The sequence below is a fragment of the Dasypus novemcinctus genome, chromosome 3, assembly GCF_030445035.2.
Source record: "Dasypus novemcinctus isolate mDasNov1 chromosome 3, mDasNov1.1.hap2, whole genome shotgun sequence".
Taxonomy (NCBI): domain Eukaryota; kingdom Metazoa; phylum Chordata; class Mammalia; order Cingulata; family Dasypodidae; genus Dasypus; species Dasypus novemcinctus.
In genome coordinates, this window is record NC_080675.1 from 85876859 (window position 1) to 85896074 (window position 19216).

Consider the following 19216-nt stretch of genomic DNA (forward strand, 5'->3'; position numbering starts at 1 on the left):
AAGGGGGTGCCTAGACTCAAGAGCAGTGATCCTCCCTCCCCCAATCAGAAACAAGTATGTCTCTCTTCAGTTTGTGTAGCTTCCAATGCCAGCCAATTAACTTGAAGTTGAGTTTTGACTCAAACTCGTGGCCCTTCCAGCCGTAGAGGCCAGTTCTACATCTGGTATTATGGAACCAAGTTAGGGGAAAAAAATAATCTCTGCTATTGTTTTTGTGTGTTTTGCTTTGTTTTCCTTGCTTTTTAAAAATAATTGATGTTTTTAAGACCTACTGAGGTCTTTAGGACTCCTAAAGCTTTCTACATGATATGTGTGTTTTCCCCTCTTTGGGGAGGGAAAAAAAAAAAGAGTTGGAGCACAATCATTTTTATTGAATAAAGTTTGCAGTTCATTAAAGGCTTTTTCTTGCTTCCCGGTGCAAGTGCTGACCATTACATCATGCGCCCTCAGGGTTGTGCTAGAATAGAGAAAAGAAGGCGAAATCAGCAAAAATAGAAAGAGTTTTCCTGACCTGAATTGAAAAATGTACTTGTTTTTTGTTAAACACTAGGAATTTACAGGAGGGCTAGCAAGTGTAATAGCATTCTGAGCATATGCTACTTCGGAGACACAAAGCTCTCGCTTAAAGAAATACACACGAACTGCACACTTTGATCCCCAAGATTCGTTCAAATAAAACAATAGTTTCCAAGCTGTGTCATCTATTATGAAGTCAGTTTAAAAATTCTGTTAAATAAGATTGAATGCGCCCTACCCAAACCAATTTCATTTTGTCCATTTTTATTAATTACTTTGAAAACGATTCTGGTGGAAAGAAAGAGGAAGAATGGACATCTTTTGAAATCAGGTGAGCTGAGAATCAAAATAAGCAAAAAAAAGGGTCTTGAGCATAGCTCTTTTTTTTCTATTTTATTTCTGTTTTCTAAGACTTTAGCAACATTTGACTTTTGAGGATGTTTGGTAAATAAGATTACAAAGAAAATATATACTAAGACATTGTAAGAAATGAAATAATGGAAGTCCTAATAGTATAAAGGGGTGTGTGTGCTGAAAACGGCTTCAAGCCAACTCTGCAATTTAAAGCTATTACATACTCATCTCTTTTTGACCCCATATAGAGTGTCTAGTTTTATTGGGCATAAAGTGAACTCACTATTTGTGGTTTGAGTTGCGGAAGAGAAATAAAATTAAACAAAGCCCAAGAAGGCCAATCGCTTTGCTATTGTGGTAATATTTTAATATATTCTCTTATTCTGTGTGAATATTTTTTTGAAAGTACACAGATCTTAAATATTGTAGCTAGAAAGTTGATATGGTTTGGATTTCAAATGATAAACATTACCAAACGGTGTCATATTAAAATGTAAAAACTATGTATGCGTGCCACAGCCTCTGCCTGCTAAGAGTTTGGTTGTACGAATGTTTTTTTGACTTCTAAATCACACATTTGCTAAAATGAGCTCTGCTAGATATCAGTTTGCGCACAGGCACAATGTGTCTCAGTCAGATTCATAAAACAGATAGCTGAACTATACTTTGACTTTTGACATCAACAATCTGACTTCAATATTTCTCCACAAAAAGAGACTCCTGACTCTGCACTGTTTCAATGTGATGGATAGCTTTTCAGCTGCTGACAGCACTGAGCATAATAAATGCATTCATCAGCTTTGGGGGCTGCATATCCCCTTGTCTTAAGGTTTACAGCTAGTGGCTTTGACATGCCACCCAGAAACACCTGCAGTACTGTCTTGTCTCTGCCACAAAGCCACTGAGAAAAAAATATTATTATAAAGTTGTCTGTATATCAGCATTTCTGCTCTAAACAACCTACCCTCTAATTTTTCTTTGCTGGGAAACACTTGCAGACACATATTTTAATTTAAGTTACTCTGTTTTAATTCCTTTGATCATCTGGATTTTCATTATCTTGGCTTCACACTAATTTAATATCATATATAATGGCATCAAATTGGGGAAAGTCCTAAAGCTGCCAATCCAAAGTGATCTGAATGTTCCCGCATACAAACCTAGATAAGCTTGGCTTGCTTGTGCCAACATTATTCATCACATTCTGTATCTAAGTGGGGCAGTGTTCTCTTGCTCTTGTATCTTCAAATCCTCTTTAGGAATGCATTATAACTTCTTAATCTCTGTGTTTTCTATACCACAACTAAAAAAATGGTTGAAAGTATGCATTTGCAAAGAATTTTTTAGAAAAGAGAATTATGATGATGCTTAACAGGCTACTATCTAAATATTTTACCATCTTGTTCTTTAATTTGATTCTTATTAAACAAACCTCATTTTGTTTGCAGCTAGAAGATGAGAGTTGGACCACATGAACAATTCACCATTTGTTTTAGATTTCAATTTAATAATATTCCACAGAACCAACTATCATTAATGAAAACTTATTTGTAAGGCTATCCCAAATTTGATCATATATGTCTCCTTGGGAGGAGAAGAGTTTTATTTTATAGCTAATTAAAAGTTTCTAAAGATGCCATGGATTTTTTCGTACAAATTAAAATTAATTAGAGTTATTAAGGAGCCATGAAAAGAAGGATTTGAGAAATAGTGAGAAATATTATTTAAACCCTAATGGAATTCAGTGAAACCCACAGGTCTATTATAGGCCCCTGATTTGCCAGGATCACTGCAGGGAATCTAACATTAATAAGCACACTGGTAATTAAATCATTTGTTACTTTGTCTGTAATGTTGTAATGTTTCACTGATACTCTGTCAGAGCTCTTTGTGCAGATCAGAGCTAATCAAAGGTAATCAATTTTCAGCATTTGAGAAATCTGTAAATGATTATACATTCATCAGATCATTTAGTGGAGTGCAAGGAAAGTGCAATGCAATTAATCTTCCTGCATGAGGAGGAATTACCACCACAGAATTCAACAGTTATAATTAATTTCATTGTCTTGCTGTGAATTTTGATTGCTTTTCTTTGGACTGTATAGTACAAATGATGATTCATTGCAAAGTATTTGCAAAGCAAACACACCAGTGTGCTATGCAAATTAAAGTAGCTGTATAACAGATAGGTTTCAAACTTCCTATTTACTCAGGGTTGTTGAGTACTAATTTGCCAAATAATAATTGCTTGTTAACTTTATACACTCTTCCCTTGAATATCAAGATTGGTTACCAACATAAATAGAAAGCACGTGCTTTTATGTATCTTATGGTATGTGTGCAAAATTCTAGTTTGCACTTAAACTTGCTCACTTTACCAAATAAGCTAATTTAAGTATTAAAAATGGTTATTTACTTCAGAAAACACTTGCTATTTATATTAAGTACAGAAAATAGATAGTAGCAATAGATTATACAGAGACATTTTCTTACAGGTGTGTTGCTTTTCCCATGATTGTAACTATGAACCTTTAAGAGAATTTCACTTGAAACATTTGATTCTTTAAATGTATTTGTAATCTAAAATGTTGGCTTTTAATAAAATGTGTAATTTTTGAAATGTAAGTAGGGTGTGGCTAAATCACACTCTCCATCATTTCAAATTTCCTGTATTGTATTATTCCCTTTTAATTTCCCAACGCTCTATTCATTAAAAAAATTTACCCATTGAAACAGAGATCTATTCAAAATTGATATAAATTTTGCAATTAAATAAAATGTTTTTAAGTGAAATTAAGACAAATGCCAAACAATGAAAAATGTATATAACTTCAAAGTTAACTATTTGCCAAGACTCTAATTCCTATAATAAGTAAAATGTGGAACACAACTGTTCTTTTCTTTAAATCACATTTTGAAGTCCCCCAAATTAAAATTCTCTAATTGTTTAAAGCAGAACCAATTCGTTCTGCTCATATAGCTTCAAGAACTTGAAATCCCATTTCAGATTTCTTAATCTCAAAGTTGAATATGTTCTTGAATCCCAATTGAAAACCAAGATATGATATTACATTTCCCTCAGATACATTCAGTATGTACTGTTAATGAGGTCTTTCTTAAATGTACATTGAGGAGGAAAATAACTTTTCCTTTATGGTAATTTTTTAACTAGTGAATTGGTTTAAATTAGTTCAAACTGCTACTTACTTAAACCAGGGAGTTAATGTAAATCTTCCTAGTTTGGAAAAAAAAAGGATTAGCTGATTAAATTAACACATTACAAACAATATGAAATTCAAATGTCAAGGTATTTTTATTTAAAATTCATGATAAAGTAAATAGAATTTGGAAATGGGCTAAAATAACACAAAGGTAATAGTATAATAAATCAATACTACTTTTAAAAATTGAATTATTAAACTGTCTGGAAATCCAGAGAAAGAGTCAAATAATCCGTGGGGCCCAAGAGCACTATTTTGATGTCAAAATCAATAAAGCAACTATGGTAAAACTCTTTGACAGTGTCCATTCTTTCATATACTTCTAAAAATTTGGTCAATGTGGAAATGCAGATGATGCTTTATTCAAGATTGATAAAAAGACCAATAGTAAACAAGACAAATAATAAATAGATACAAAATAATCCAGTCTCTAAACCCTAAATGTACCTGTATCGTCTATTTTTCATAGGAACTGTTCTTTTTAATTTTTGCCCCATATTTATCTTTGCTCATATCTTCTCTTCTTAAGATTTTACATTGTTCCTGGGATCGTAGTGTTCCTATATTAAAATCTCTCCAGTTTTCACATTTAGTCCACCAGCTGATTTCAGGTTTTGCATATGGCTCAAGCAATATTAAGTTCTAAATATAGTTGAACTAATTCAAAATTATTTGAATAGCTAAGTGTAGAAAATTCACTGAAGAAAATTAACCTTCTGTTGCATTTCATAATAATTTCTTTAAAGTTGAATCTGAGCATATTAATCCATTTGGTTATTTCGTCTAAATTTTGCTGATCAAATTGCTTGAAAAAAACATAGTGTCCTTGAGAGAAGAGAGGACACAGAAAGATAAACACCAGATAAACTAGAGATGAAAGAAAAAGTTAAATATGTAATGTAGCATTGAGCTTTGGAGTGAAGAAGTTTTGGTTCAAATCCTAGATCCAATTTTTATAAGTGGTGTGACCTTGGGAAACTTTATTTACATACATTTTCTGAGTATCATTTTTAAAATGGGAATAACAATCTATTTTACAGGAAGTTGTTTTATTTTTAAAATGTATATAAAAATGATTGGCACATAGTAGGTACTAAAATAATGAAAGCTGTTACTATAATCAATGGAATGAAGAAAAGGAAATGTGTGAGGTGAGGATGGAAAGGATGAGAGAGCCATAACTTTTTGGTTTTATTTATGAAGGAAATCAGTGTTTCCATTACATTGGACTTATTAAAATAATCAGGCAAACAGAAGTCAAAACACATGATTTGGGATGGATATAGATGCTATCAAATCTCTGAAATTTTTTGCTTTTCTTTTCCATTAATATACTTGAGTCACTTCTCAATTCTATTTCTGCATCTTCATCAACTTAGGTTCTGCATCTTCATCTACTTTTTTCTTAAGTTTTTATAGGTATGAATTATTACCTCTTTCTTCATTTGCATGTAGACAGAAAAGCTTGAAATGGTATACATATATCAATTTCTACTAGCTTGCTTCAGCTTTATTTTTTATTAACAATAATTCAGAAAATTACTTATATTTGTCATTAATTTAGTTAAGCAATTATTTTCTAGATGGGATAAAATCAAGATGTTCAGAAATTTAGTCTCACCAGAATTCATTTTGAAAAATTCAGTAAAGGACCAACATCAAGTTATTAAAATGCAATATAAATATTCTATTAAAGTAAAATTATCTCTGTAAAGATAGATTTTCATATTATAATTTCTCCCAAATTCTGGACTGGCTCTTTCCTAAATTTCTTATAACATTTTCTAGTTTGAATGTAAATGAAAAATCTTCTTAAGTGCAGAATAAAAACAGGGCTAATTTTGTAAGATTAAAAATTCTAATTTTCATTTTTATTTTAATAATGACACATGCAAGACAAACCCCTCATCTGTCATTTAATTACAAATTTGATTAGGCTTGATGTTTTACCCCATGCAAAATTTAGGTAAACTTTATAACCCACCAACTATCTTTATTAACAAATCTGTTTGATGAATATTTGCTTACACTGGTAATTCTCATGATCCAACTGTTAAGTCATAATGGCTTTTTCCCCCCAGAAAGTTTAAATTTATTTCTTTGGACATTAAATGGCTTTGAGGAGTCCCCAATTTTGACTGTAAAATACAACTGGGGAATAAGCCATAAGTATTTTTGGTAGATTTTTAAAAGTGTTGATCTGTTCTTATAAAGCACTCTCTTTAAAATTTTCCTTTGATATAAGATGGAAAACAATATGAATAATCTATCTGACTTAAAGGATATTAAAAAAAAGGAAAAAGAAAACTTGATAGGTCCTTGCAATATCATAATTTATGTGAAACATGAAAAAAACATGCATACATAACACCTTTCCTGTCTGGCTTCATCTGTATTCATTTGTTGTCAAAACAGGTTTCCATATTTAACTTCTTTTTTTTGATTATGCCTTTTCCTTTATTTCATGGAATGATATGTTATTATCTCTGAAGTGCAGATTTCTGCCAAGTTCTGTGCACTTCAGCGTTAAGAGTATGGCCCACAACTCTGGGAATCTTTGTTGAAGCTGTAGAAATAAAATGAATAGTATAAAAGCTTGATAGCATCTGTGGATAGGAAACTCATTAAAGGCCCCAGCCCTCTGTTTTATTTCTAATCACATTTTCCCTGTGGGATTTCAATGTCTTGCAGGATGAAGCCAGCAGGACTCATTACTTACAAAACAATGTTTAGAGTCCTTTCGTGGTGCTGGAATGCTTCTGCCAGTCAGGTAAAGAACCTAGGCCTTTATCCTTTAGGGGACAATGCCCGCCAGCTCACAAACTGCTCGGAAAAGTCATGCCTTTGAATGTAACTGCAGGTGTTGCTCCCCAAAGGCTGTTGGTTGGTACCCTCCTATGCAATGTACAATGGCATAATAGAAAATTCACTTTGGAATTCAAACAAAGTCTTAGAGAAATGGAAATAATAGGAACACAATTTTGAGACTTCCTTAGTTTTTCCCATGAACTCTGGACCATGACTAATACTCTCGGGGCAAAAAACATGCCATTGCCTGGCAGGGATGTATACAATTCAGTGTTTCAGATAAGTTAAGTTTCATGACCTCACCAGGTTTGTGACTTCCATTCATTTATTAGAAAGTAAATTTAAGGCAGAGGAGAAAAGCCATGTTACGGGACAGAACTTTGAGACACACTCAATCTAATAAAAGATCAATAAATTTGAGTATAAGGTACAACAAACAGCTTTTCTTCTTTCTAAAAGAAATCATTCCTTTAACCAAATTAGTATAGCTCTGACTGAATTGCCTGTCTCTCTTTGGTAATGTGACTAGTGGCATTTTGGAAATATTCTTAGAACTTGTAAAATTCCTGTAAGAATAATAAGGACCTTGCCATTGTGGAATCAAAGAGATTCAATCACTGAAAGTAGTACTATAGGCTTGTCAAGTGGAATTGCTTTTACAGATTTGCTGAATAACTCATCCATAATGGCTGGAAATTTCAGCCATTTTGTTAAAACACCCAAGGCAGAAAAGATTAGTGCGCACCGTAGACTAGCATATGTATAATCATGAAGAAGTTTAGACCATGTCTGCACAGTGAAGTACCATTCAAACATCCTAAGCTCCAGTCATTACATTATGGAGAACAATGTGAACAATGCAAAAAATGAATGGTGGCTTGTCCCTAGCTGGCTGATGAGACTTTCTTAGCATTTAAACTTGGTCAAATGTATTTCTAAACAAAGTCGTTATCCTTCCAGCTTATCTTTACAGATGAGAAAGTTATGTAGAATCTGAGAATTTACAAAACAGTTCAATGTTGTAACTATAGAGAAGTTAAACAGTGAGAAAGTGCTAACCTAGATATTGAAGAATTAATATCAATTAAATTCCTATTAATAATAAGATAAACTGACAACAAACATCTGGGTTGCTAAAACAAGAAACCATTAAGCCTTTCTCTTTTAAATGCATTTTTTGACAATGGAGACATGCATGCTATTTGTCAATGGGTTAGTTTCAAACTTGAAAAAATAAGTTATAAAGATTATCCCTCAAGCCTGGTGTATTTTGCAGAAGGTACTGAGCAAGCAACATATTTTTGTAATGTCAAATTCACCTTTCATTTTCTCTGCAGAACATGTCAAGAATATTATATTTTGATTTTATACAGTCAAAAATTCAAACTCCATGGAGAATAACTATGTTTTCCCTACCTATATTTCACATTTTGCATTTTGGGGGATATATTTAGCTTGAGTAGTATATGACATTCAATAGAATAAAAACATGTATATAAAAGTCATCTTCAGCTTGAATTTAAATTCATCTGCTTGTTACCTTGTTTAAACAATAAAAAGGGAAAATATTCCCCAAGAAAGATGTTTAAATACCAGTATATAAACAATGATGTCACCTTGTAATTTGAATGAAATATTAATGGAAAGAAGAGCAGATGAGTATCAGAATATATTATGAATAGAGTAAATACAACAGAAGGGTATTTTCTACCAAAAGAAAGATGGTAAGAGACTTAAGAGAGATAATTCATAGCCCCAGCAAAACTAATGCATTTGGAATAGGATGTACAGGGCTCATTTACTTTGTCTGTTCCAAAAATCTTAAGAATCTCTACACATTTACAGATAGAAAAATTGAGTCACAAGGATGATAACCTAATCAACGAGATCTTTTTGTTTGCACTGCTTGCATAGATTTTGTCATAGGCCATGCAATAGGTCAGCTGTACTACCAAGACTTCAAAAATTCTGATTCTAGCATTCTTTCTACAACACTCCTATCTTCCCCAAAGCAAAGTTGCTTACATAGAAAGGGTTAGAAAATTCCTCTTAGAAGCACACAAAGCTAGTTGAAGATGAAATCAACCAATTAACCCATATAATGAGTCATTCAATAGTAAAAGCAGGATTTATTCGACTTGTTCCAAATATGCCAGTAATTGCTGCCACTTCTTCCAAATCATATTGAGTCCTTTCCTACCAAGCTTTCCCATCCCAGTTATCTGTGTGTAAGGTTCTAGAGGAGGCCAAAAAATAATGCCCTCTCTTTCTCTCCTAAGTTTGGGATCTATTAAAAGATAGGCATTAGAGTCAGCTGGACAGGCTCAAAATGTCAGCTTTATTATAGGTAAATGGTGACAAGTAGGACCTGACTAACAGGTGAACCTCTCAAAAACCACTATCTCTAGAAACCTCGCACCCAACCCCAGGCAATGCTGCAGATCTGCAGACTTCCCTGGCGGGACTGAATCCTCCTGACCAGCAAGAGAGTGGACCTCCGTGCTTTTTGCCTACTGGCAAACAGATCTGAATGAGAAAAATTTTGAGCTGGCTTTTTCCTGAATGCATATCTAGAGGAGTTGCTCCCCTACCTGGGACCTGAGAGTGAAGAAGCAGGGGGTCCCAAAGTCCCCTTTGGATCTTTGTCCTCCTAGGAAATCCACCGGTATTTCTTCCTCTCTAAGGAATGGGAGATAAAGTGTGCTCCCAAAAACTGCTGCATGAATCTCTGAGCTGAATTGAAAGTCTCATTTGTTCTGTGTGCTCATTCTCTCTTCCTTGCCCACATTTATAACTTAATAAATCATAACATGTTTCTCTCGGTATTCTCATATTTTGCAGGCTTTCCCCAGTTTCTATTCCCACTGGCTAGTGACAATTTTACCAGCCAAATAAATTAGTTGAAATAAGAAAGTAAAAACTTATTTGAGAGAAATCGCTAGTACTCTGAAATTTAAAAAGTATCATTATATCAAACCAGTGCATGCCATTACAAATGGGTGCAGGTTCATGCAGCAGATAACCTGTTATTGCTATTCAAAATCTGATCCATGGCTAGCAGCACCAGAATCAAGGGCAACTAAAAGCGGTACAGGATCTTTGGTACTATTCCAGACCTCCTGAACCAGAGTCTGCGTTTTCGCAAGCTTGCCTGGCAATCTGTGGTCACACTGGCTTTTATGAAGCTCTGGCTTAGATAGTGTCTGCTCCAAAGCAGTCACCTGAGGAGGGTCCGCCCTTACTCCACTGAGGCTCTTGTTACTCAAACTGTTTGGGGAGCTGTGGAGATCGGGTCATGGGGCCTCATTGTTTCCTTCTCAAGGTTACCAGATATATCTTAGTCCAGTAGCTGTGACAATATATGGGTGAGCAAGGCCCTATAAAAAGTCCATAACCAGGAGCAGCACCAGGGCGTTTTTCAAACAATGTGGATGTGAACTCAGACCAGAGTTAACATTTGAGCTCTGTGACTTCCCAGCACTATGAGCTCAGCAGTTTACATGACCTCCCTCAGCCTCATATTTTCTTACATAAAATTAGGAAAATGCTAAACTTTTAGGTTTGTTATGAAGATTACATGAATATATGGTAAGTGTAGGACATACGGGGCAGAGGAATACATTTTAGATCCTTCCCCCCTTACTTCCTACAAGTGAAAGATGTCCTTATCTATTTTAACAGTCTGGGCTTTAGCATCATCATAATTCTACAATAGGCAATGTGAGATATGAGGAGGGAGGGAGATTTGCTTCTCTTACCTGAGGCCCTCACCCTTTGTGACTGAGCAAGGCTTGTCACATTCTATTCTGTTTCTGCTGAGCCACCAGTAAGTAGGTCAGTGTGTTTAGTGTATTTAGCACTGACCAGTCTTACAACTCTATGAAGTGGGAACTATTACCGTTGTGATTTTTATGGATGATACAGGGGCACAAGGAAGTTACACAACCTACCCAAAGCCACCTAGCTTGTAGGAGTGGCCTTCTTGTAGAGCCCATATTATTAACAACCACGTTAGACAAGGCATTGGAAAGATTCTGTCACTTACTCTTCTTGTGGTTTCTGTTATGACCAAGGGTGTGAGTTTTGAGGTTAAGGGTAAAGTCCAAAAGCTGAGACGAAATTGAACTTAACTGGCACATGTAGGAGAAGCCAAACCTTGGAACTTCCCTTCATTTTTCTAGGTGAGAGTCACAACCTTCCTTCTAGGAGCAATAATTCCTTTTCACTTTGAAGTGATCTTCCCTATCCTTTTGTGAGATAAATAATTCTGGTTTCTCACAACCGATTTTAAAGAATGCTGCCAGTCAATCTGTGGTGGTAGGGGAGAGCATGGGGCCAACGCCTTTCTGGCTTTCCCTTGTGATCAGCAGGAGGCTATAACCAATGCCCATTTACCTCTATGTGGAGAATAAAATGAATGTGAACTCATCTTATTTTTTCTCCCTCATTAAAACTGCTATTATTTTCAAATTTTATTAGAAACAGACTTATTATTTATAATATACTTTATAATAACTTGAACATTACAAAACTGCATTCAGTGTGGTATTATTTTAAAGAATACCTAAAAATGCTTTTATTACCGTGTTATTCATTCATCCCAAAAATGTATATTGAGCATTTTATTAGGTATTAAATCTTCACATAGGCACTGAAGAAACCACATTTAACAAGGCAGGCAAGATGTCTGCTTTCACAGAACCTATGTTCCATTTGGAAGAGACAGACAACAAATGAACATGGAAATAAACTACGAAACAAGAGAAAAATAGAGAAGCATGCTCTAACAAGAATTTAAGTAAAGTGATGAAAGAGACTGGCTGGACACAAAGGGTCTTCTCAGGAAATATGTAAGCTGAGATTTAGGTGACCAAAAGGATCGAGTGAGGCAAACAGGAAGAAGAGTGGGACTGTCAGGGGAAACAGTGAGCGCAAAGGCTGTGGAGTAGAAATATGTGAGCAACATTTGTGCCATGAGTGTGGCTGGATGTCCAAGATTCTCCTCCTAATGTTCTGTCAGGTATGTTTAATGCTCATTTGGGAAGTCCTCCATTTACAGACAGAAGTGTTCAACTCCGGTAAAAATGGAGTTATGCTTTGAGAATCTCATGGAAAAATAATTATGGTTGAGTTCACTTTAGTGGACTTAGGTTGACTATTTTTGAGATACCTATACATGCAAAAAAGTCAAAGCTCATGTTTACTATATATTTACGATTAGTTGCTTATTTTACTAGAAAAACATATCAGGACATAAGTTAAGAGATTGGATTCACGATCCGAATTTACCACTAAAATCTGAGTATTTGCATTCACTTATTTGAACTGAAATTTGCTCAACTACAAAATAAAAGTGGTGATTAGAGAAGGCACCATCAGCTTAATTTTAGTCACGACATACTTTATTAGAGATGTTAGAAAACATGAAAGGTGTTCTAGAATATTAGGTAAGGAGAGTTGAAGCACGAAAATACTAACTACTAACTATGATATATAATAATAATATTACTAAAACATACAATGTGAAGTTTTATTTGAACCTATAATTAGCACCATACCCATCAAATTGGTGTCCCTGAGACTTAAATTTTCTGGAAGTTCATATGCAGTTTTAGCCCTGCATCTCAACAGAATTGCAGCCCATACCTACTCTCCAGTTCATTGGACTCACCCTGGACAACTAACAAAAGGATGATAATGGACAATGCTCATTCCAAAAAACAGAGTATCTACAACTTCAAGCAAGACAGTTCATCCATCTATCCCAAGGGCTCTAAGCCCCCTCTCAATCAGAAATAGAGTGGATATCACCATCCCCAATTTCTTAAGATTGAGGAATGAAAAAACATAAGGGGGGAATAAAACTATTGACAAAAGTAGACTTATTATTATTCTAGTACAGGAAGAACTTGTATCATTGATATTAAGAAAGTAGTCACTAGAGGTTCTGATGAGAGGGAGGAAAGAATAGGTGCCACATGGGGGCATTTTGGGGACATTGGAAATGTTCTGCATAACATTGCAATGACACCTACAGGCCATTATACATTTGTCAAAACCTATAAAATGGTACAGTACAAAGTGTAAACCATAATGTAAACTATAGACCATGGTTAGTATCAATGCTTCAATATGTGTTCATCAATTGTAACAAATATACCACACTCATGAAAGATGTTGTTTGTGGGGACAAGTGTGGAGGTGGGAGGGGATGGAGTATATGGGAATCTACTATATTTTCAATGTAACATGTATGTAATCTAAAACTTACTTAAGAATAAAGAAAAAACTTACATTAAAAAAGTGAATTGTAATAATACCCACATTACATTTCAGTTAAAACTAAGCACAATATTTATACCGTATAGAGATTTTATTGTACTAGCATCAACAGCTCTAAAAGTTGGAAGATTGTCATTTCCCTAAAGATAGAAAACAGGCTCTTATAGTGGTTCAGTGGTTATCAGGATACAAACAATTTTCTATCCAAATGGTGGGGAAAAACAATATGAACAAAGAAGTTCAGTATGTTACATATAGTAGTAGATCCATAAAATGTTTTACAATAGGAGGAATGATTAAATAGATGAACTATTATTTCACCCATTAATAAACAAAGATATGGAATGTTATGTGCATAATGATTATAGTCATGTAAAAATTGTTAGAGGAAAGATGTCCAAGGAAATATACAAATTGAAGGTGTTGGAGCTATAAGATTGAGAAGTTCTTTTTTCCTTTTTCCAAATTTTCTAAAATAATTTGTTGCTTCATATGAAATAGATATAAAAAGAAGAAAATTACCTAGTTTAAATATTTAGAGTTTGAATTTCTAAAAGTACAGTTTAATAAAATTTCCTTTATTTCACAGCTAATCAGTACTAGGTACAGCAGTGAAAAGTTTTCACCACAAATTCTTCCAATTTTTTAATTTAGCTCATGCTGCCCCATCAAAAAGCTCCAGCAAATTTTGCCCATTGGTTCTTTAGGTTCTCTTTTACCACAACCATTAAAGCTGCTAATTAGCATTAGTCTTGCTAGCAATTTAGATAGTGTGATATTTGTTCTAGAGGAACTGGTCATAGACAAAAAATTGCATTTGGGCAATAATGGTTTTCTGTGCATATTTATCAGCACAAGATTTTAACTCATGCTCAAGAAGAAAAGGCTTCAGGATTCCATTCCCTCTACCTTGTTAATTTTTAGATAATGACTAGAAAAAGAACATTTACTGTAGTGAAATACAGCAAATCTTTTTTTTTTCTTTCCTTCTTTCTTTTTTTCTTTCTCTTCTTCCTTTCCTTCCTTTCCTTCCTTCCTTCCTTTTACTACATGAACAAAAAATGAGTAATAAGACTCCTTTACTGGTTGAAAACAAATCCATTTTTGTTGGGTCTGTGTTACCATGATTAGGTTCGGTCTGAAAAATATTGCATGATGGTAACAATTGACATTAGCAATATCATTTGTAACTGCACATAACATATATCAATTTTCACCTAAATATATGAACGTGGGTGTCTAGAAACATGTCAAATAATGTCCAGAAAATATGGCATATAACATGAAAACATTTATCAATATACCTATCTACAACAACCCCCAGATATTGGTTCCTATGAAGGCTAAAGAGACCCATGAGAGTTATGGTCATGGCCGATGGGGTTTACTGCCAGGGCAGATGGCCCCTCTCTGGAAATGGTGTTTATGTGTGATGAATCTGGACTCAGATGGGATCTCCCTTCATAAGACTTTCATACTAATCTGCTGGAGGTGCAGTTAACGTTGGGGTTTAAGATATAGTTAGGGGATTTGAATCTCTGGACTGATAATGTGATAGCAAGGTCCTGAGCCTCAACAGACTCCAGCACCTACAATCTGATTTATTGGACTTACCACACTCAGCTAAGATGGAGTTGAAGAAGGACAATCACCACACCATGGAGCCTAGAGTGATTACAACTGAAAATGGGAGGATGGCAGCCAGCATCCATGTGGAATCTGAGCCTCCTCTTGACATAGAGGTGCAATGGACACAACCAATCCAATGTCCACATAGAAGAGGTGGCATTGGATTGGGAAAAGTGGACATGGTGGACGATGGGTATGGGGAAGGGCAGGAAGAGATGAGAGGTGGGGGCGTATTTGGGACGTGGAGCTGCCCTGGATGGCGCCTCGGGGGTGATCACCAGACATCGTGGATCCTCACAGGGCCCACTGGATGGAATAGAGGAGAGTACGGGCCATGATGTGGACCATTGTCTATGAGGTGCAGAGGTGCCCAAAGATGTACTTACCAAATCCAATGGATGTGTCATGATGATGGGAACGAGTGTTGTTGGGGGGGGAGAGGGGGGGTGGGGGGGTGGGGTTGAATGGGACCTCACATATATATTTTTAATGTAATATTATTACAAAGTCAATAAAAAAAATATACCTATCTACATACATAATATCTGATAAACTTACTACTTTTGATAAATATGAACTCTATACCAGTTGCCTTTACTTAATAGATCAAATGAACTCTTTAATAACCTATATTTCAGTAATAGCTCTTTAAAGAGAAACATGCCTTAGAATTTTTCATGTTCTCACTCTTCTTTGGAAAGGCAGTATTTCACATTGCCTGAAGAAGGTGCTCATAGTTTTACTTCTCATCCAAGACCCTAAATTTTCTATTTTAAACATTTCCTCCATTCCTGACATTTGAATTCATCATTCACGTCTGTGACATGTTTTCATATTATCATTTAATACTGATGTCAGTACCAAACAGTAATAAGAGTGCAAACATCTGTTGTTTACTCAGAAATGATTAGCTTCCATATATAATAATGAAAATTTACCCTCTTGCAATAATGTTTTTGAAAAAAAAAACTTGCAAACATTTTGGACTCTGGTGCTACCTTTAAAAAAAAAGCAATGGAAAATCTATTACATAAAATGTGCCTTCTATTTGTTTAATTCCAGCAAAATTTTGGATGAGTGCAAATAAAGTTTATTCCATTTGCATTAAGAAGAGACTATCAAGTAAATACATGCATAGGCTTTTGCTTGGTGATGTTTAACTTCAATGAGACTAAAAGCTCAGAAACAATGCAACTAAAGAAATAAAATTACCTAGACTTCTGGAAGGAAGGCTTATCATTTTATTGTCCTTTTCTGAGTTTGCAAGTTGTTTCTTTGGTGATAATACTGTTGACTTTCAGCTGAAATGGAAACATCTGGAGAAATTATGTTTCTTTGCCTGGCTAACCATTATTCCTCCTTGAGAATTCTGCTCAGGCATTGCTTTCTATAAAAAGCTTCCCCTAAACCCTTAGGTTAGCTAAATGCTCCTCCTTGCAATTTACAGTGGATAATCTGCAACTCAGCTCTCACAGTAAGTTTTATAATGGAATTATCCCATCTCTGAAGATCTTCTCTATTTCATTGTAAGCAGAGACCCATCCTTTTTTATCTTTGTTCCACTGGTGCCCCATAGAGCAAGATGGTGCTTGATCATGGATAAAGGATCAGAAGTTGGGTGAATGGCAAGAGTAGCTCATAAGGCAATGTGCTAGACCCAGGACCAAGAAGATAATTCCTTTCTTTAAGACCTAATTGTTGAATAAGCTAGAAATAAATAAATGGTACCATGAAAGTGTGTATAGGAGCTATGGGGAACAGAAAGGGGAATTTAATCAGGCTTAAAGAAAGGTACCTTGGAAATCTTTCAGAAGACCCAATCCTCATGCATAAGAGAGCAAGACAATATGGGAAACTACAGGTAGTTAAATGTGTTTTGAGTTTAGGATTTCAAGGGTGAAAGATGAAGCTGTAAAAGTAGATAGGAGTCAGAACTGGTAGACCTAGTTTGAAAAGCTGAGTACTTAACGTTTTGACCTGCAAAACAAAGGAGTCTTTGAAGGATTTTAAGCAGAAGAGTGATATGGTAAGATTTAAATTTATGAGTAATAAAGCTAAGGCAGTATAATGGAAGATAAATTATCAGAGAACATAAACTATAGCAAGGAGATAGTAATGAGAGTGATAGGCCAGAACTAAGATAGGAGAATCAGGCATAGATTAGAAATATACTGACTAGGTAAAATCAATAGCACTTGGGTGAATTAAAGGATAAGGCATCTAACAAGGTGAATTAATGATTGAGTTGTGGATTGGCCTATGGTGACAATCACAAAGTAAAGAAGTACCCGAGGGTAGGGAAGTACCTGAGTTTTGGATGGGGAAGAGGTCCAACAGACAGATAGAGGCATCTAGAGTTCAAGAGCAAGGTCTCTGGTAATGAAAGAGATTTGGAATTGGCAATGTTGATTGAAGCTGTGGCTGTTGTAATGCCCACTGAGAGTGAGAAATTTCTATATTTTATAGTTTCGACTCAGCATCCCCAAGGAAGCTTCATTATGGTTTTGTATCTAGTAGTCTGTTCCTGTGGAAGCCTGCCCTCAGGTACTGCGACTGCCTTGCCTGTGGATGCAGAATGTGTCTGGGGGCTGCAGAACATAGGCAATGACCAACTGATGTGGAAGGTGAAAGTCCACCTCTCCTATCTCCAATTGGAGCAAATTCTAAGGTAGAATTTACCCTCTAGGACTGTGTCTATAATGCACTTTTGCTTGGTTCTTTCCCCCGGCCTCTCTTGCTTTCCCCACTGCCTTACCAGCTTCTCTGCGGAGCACTTCCTTAATAAATCCCTTGCAAGCCAATATTCATCTCAGGGTCTATTTTTGGGGATATAGACTCAAGACATGTATATATAAGACCACCCAAGTAGAGTATTTAAAATGAAAAGATGTCCAAGAAAGAAACACAGAAGAATATTGCTGGTTAAGAGATAGACTGTGAAATTTAGGTCCCAGAGTTCCAAGATTATGAGTGGAGGTATCTTAGGTGTTAAAAACTGTCATCTCAGATCAGGTGGTCTTCTCACTCCTTGCTCTCTTCTGGGAGGACTAAATTCCTGCTGCTGCTGAATGGGAAGAGATGAGGGATTGTCTGATGATGGGTCACAATGACAGCACTAACAAGGATGCTGATAAGCATATCTTTGCCATGAATAGGGAAATGAGCCCTGAACGGAGGTTGTCAAGTGGATATTGTGGGTTTGCTTATTAGGAAGAGTGAAAATATAATAGTTCACATATGGGGGAGGAGCTGTTATTTTGTCCCTCTTTTCTACTCAGTAATTTGTAGTGACATCTTTATATGCAAATAAATATAGATATTCATCATTATTTTTAATTACTACATTGCATACTGCTGTATATTTGAATTATGTTTAAATAAATAGATACCTTGGTTTTTTCCATTCTTTCTTATTATGATGGATGCTGTCATGAACAGCCTATCCTACACAACTCTTTTTGTATAGCGGTTATTTCCTCCTCAGGGAAAATTTCTTCAAGAGAGATTTGTTGGTTAAAGGTTGTGTTTTGTGTATGTGCTATAAACTTATATATAGGTGGGGGTATGAATTTTTAATGAAATTGCTACACTATATTCATGTATATTACTTATAACTTAATTTCCTCATAACTCACCATCATTCTATTGAAAGCCCCAATTTCTATTGATAGCAGAACATGTAATCTAGTCTATTTCAGGTTAACTCGTTCCAATTCATGAACCTTAAACCTAATAAGTGCTGGTTAAAAATTCACCCACATCCAGGTAAAACGTTTTGTTCTCTTCTGGTTCTCTTTCACCATACCCTGTCCAGAGTCACTTTTAAGTTCCTGGGGGCTTACGCAACTGCTGCCAGAGGTACTGTATGGATGAAGAGAACTACTTCCTGGTCTTGCTCTGATTTGGTCATGCACTAGATTTTTCCTCAGTAGTAACTTAGCAAACTTGTCCTTTGGCACAAATGACACAATGTTTCTTCAATGATGACTAGTCTATGGTTTTAATTGAACCCTGCTGGGAAATCAAGTGGTTTCTCTGAGAAGTAGCAATGTTCTCAAGTTTCTGGTTGGAGAAGTAACCAATTCTTTTTCCTCTTATCCTGGCCAAAGTATGGCCTAAACTGCCTGCCAGCTCTCTCTCCGTGTGTCTTCATATCCTTCTTGGCACATGGAACTTGGGATCCCCTTCCATACCTATATGGGGACACAAACTATGGGAAAAGCAGACGGACTTAATTTCCTCCTAATACACTTTTATCTTTGCCTTAGTGAGAAAGGAGGCAATACCACTAGTATACCTAATTCTGAAGGTACTGAGTTCAAGTTTGTGTAGAATAGTTCAGTTTCCAAAGAACAGCAGAGGAGGAAAAGTTGACTTTGGAGAAGAAATGTCAGGCAGTGTTAAAA

General features: G+C 35.5%; 1 long non-coding RNA gene across 1 annotated transcript in view; it reads right to left on the reverse strand.

The window, feature by feature from the left end:
* Positions 1-358: 358 nt before the first annotated feature.
* Positions 359-19216, reverse strand: part of LOC131277957 (uncharacterized) — a 61837-nt gene continuing 42979 nt past the window's right edge. Inside the window, exon 3 of the long non-coding RNA XR_009185034.1 lies at positions 359-457. This is a non-coding gene — a long non-coding RNA (uncharacterized lncRNA). The remainder of the gene's footprint in view (positions 458-19216) is intronic.